The 2,500-nt window shown below is 50.7% G+C and overlaps 1 protein-coding gene across 1 annotated transcript in view; it reads left to right on the top strand.

The window, feature by feature from the left end:
- Positions 1-2,500, top strand: part of pik3r3b (phosphoinositide-3-kinase, regulatory subunit 3b (gamma)) — a 157,260-nt gene that overhangs the window by 57,986 nt on the left and 96,774 nt on the right.

Genomic DNA, 2,500 nt, shown 5'->3' with positions numbered 1-2,500 from the left:
GGAGAGGGGTTAGAGACGGCCATGATAAGCCAGCCTGGCTCAGGGGCTTTGTTCTGCCGGCTCCCTCCCCACACCCGGGGAGCTGGACGCTGGGCGCTGGATGCTGGGCTCTGGGATGGTTGTCCAGCGGCTGTCCAGCTCTGGCTGTGTGAGGGATTGCAGCCGTGATGGTTTCTGACAGTGATGTTAATGGAAGCACTGTACATAAAACGGACGATATCTCTTCCCCTGCTCACACTAAAAAAATGGTCTCTCTCTCTCTGTCTCTGTCTCTGTGTCTCTCTCTCTCTCTCTTTCTCTCTCTCTCTCTCTCTCTCTCTCTCGCTCCTGTTCCTCTGCACAGGCTGACACACACTGAATTACACCTCACTCACTCGTACACATACACACATATGGTGTACATGTACCACATCATTCATGTACCTGCACAACGCAGCTAAATAAATAAATATACATGCTCTCAAATACATAGACATGCTGTGACACACACAACACAACACACTGGCACATCAGGTCTGTGGGGCTCTTTGTCCTTTGTGTGCTTCTGTTTCCTCAGTACAGATTGGCTTCTGCTCATCGGACAGCGGTTCAAGCCTGTGAGTGTGTGTGTGTGTGTGTGTCATGATCTGAGGAACAAAGAAACAAGATGACAGAATCAAGAGCTTGGGAGATGACGGGAGGAAAGAACAAATTAAAAACTCTCTTTTCTCTCTTTTCTCTATCTCTCTCTCTCTCTCTCTCTGGTTATTTCCATCTTTCTTGCGATGTTCTCACGCGTGAGTCAAGTCTCGTCGGGCCCCACCGAGGAGCAGACAGGATGTGGAGTAATTAAATGGGCGGCATGTTGCTGGAATGCCAATGCGCTGGGCTCGCCCGCTCCGATAACATGTGTAATCCCAGGCCGCGGCTGTCTTTGTGCGCTCTACCTGCATCAAAGTCTCGCAGGTATTTATGCTATTAATCTCCCACTGAGCCCGCCGCTGCCTCTCCTCCGTCTCCCGCCCGGCTCCTCTCCTCACTCATCTTCACTCCGCCGCACCGCGCCGCCGGCTCATTACCTGGAGAAGCCCACAACGTCGGCATTTGCATATGATAATCCACAAATGAGGGTCTCTCTGCATTATTCGGGCTCAAGTCGCTTCCCGGCGCTGTAATTGATTCCCAAAAGTAGGAATCTTTCACCCGGCCCGGCTGCTTTGTGCTATGCTAATTGACTCCGGTACTGTAACCTTCTCAGAATCTGGCAAGTCGAGTCTGTGCGCAGGTTTTTATTTATTTTTTTCTGTCTTTGTTTTACCGGAGTCAATCAAACTTGTCGGTGAGCTGTCACGGGCTGACGCCAAGCATAATTGGATTGTGGCCCTCAGGTTTTTGCGTTTGTAAAGAGGGACTAACGTGGCCATTTCCCCAATAATTACCAAAGCTATTACACTCTGCCCCACAAGTAACACAGCACCCCCACACCCCCCAACCCAAACAAAATCAGGGTTTTAGAAAGGTCCAATTTGCACAAACAAACATCTCCTAGTTATTGTTGGGGGTACGACTGGCATGGGCGGCGCAGTGATAAACAGGGACCGTAATTAGAGTTGTCACACCGGAGAGACACACAGCAGGCAGCTACATGGGAAAGTTTGCTTGGGTGACGTGTGCCAAGCCTAGTATCTGGAAACCATGGAATTCACATATTTCCTTCCTAATACGCTCTCCAATCACTCAAACTGTAATGTGCCATTAAAGGCGGGATTAGCTATGCAAATGTGGCCCGATGAAGCATTGCATCGCTCCCTTCCCCTTCATGGCTTTGAGCATGTATGCATACATTATTGGAAAAAAAACAAGATGGCATTCCTTTGTGTGTGCGGCTCTGTGTGGGCACCAGTGTGTGTGACCTGACTTCCTTGAGTGGCACTGTGACCATCAGATGAACCCCTGCTCTGACATTTGCAGGGGCACATGACACGTCTCTCCTGCTGTGCGATGTATGGCATGGCCTCAGTGGCCACAGGCGTTGTTTTGTAGCTTTGTGTGTGTGTGTGTGTGTGTCTGAATCATGTGTGCTGTGTGTGGTGTCTTCTGACGGGCCGTTGATGTGATGTTCCTCAAGTGGACAGATGTGTTCTGGCCACCGCCTGGCTTTGTGAGGGACCCTTCTGCCCCAGCCCCCTCCAGAGAACTTCCATTGAGGGGTCAACTCACAGTCACACGCACTACATTACACATACAGTACAGACCTCCAAAAACAAACACACACACACACACGTGTTTGTGTGTGTGTGTGGGTTGGTTGGGTATGCGTGTGTGGGAGACCTGCCAGGGTGTGTAGTGGAGTGGACAGCGTGTGTTGGGTGTCAGCAGCCTCAGTGCTTCACTCCTGTTGTGTTGCTCCTGAGGGACATGAAGGCCAGGAAGCCCAGCTCTGCCCCTGGTCCTGTCAAACGCAAACATGCACACACTTCTTACACCACACATTCCCATTCTTATAGCGCACTGCCATGTA

Source organism: Alosa sapidissima, chromosome 12 (assembly GCF_018492685.1).
Source record: "Alosa sapidissima isolate fAloSap1 chromosome 12, fAloSap1.pri, whole genome shotgun sequence".
NCBI lineage: Eukaryota > Metazoa > Chordata > Actinopteri > Clupeiformes > Clupeidae > Alosa > Alosa sapidissima.
The sequence above is the reverse complement of the archived record's forward strand: the minus strand, read 5'-3'. Positions and strand labels throughout refer to the sequence as shown.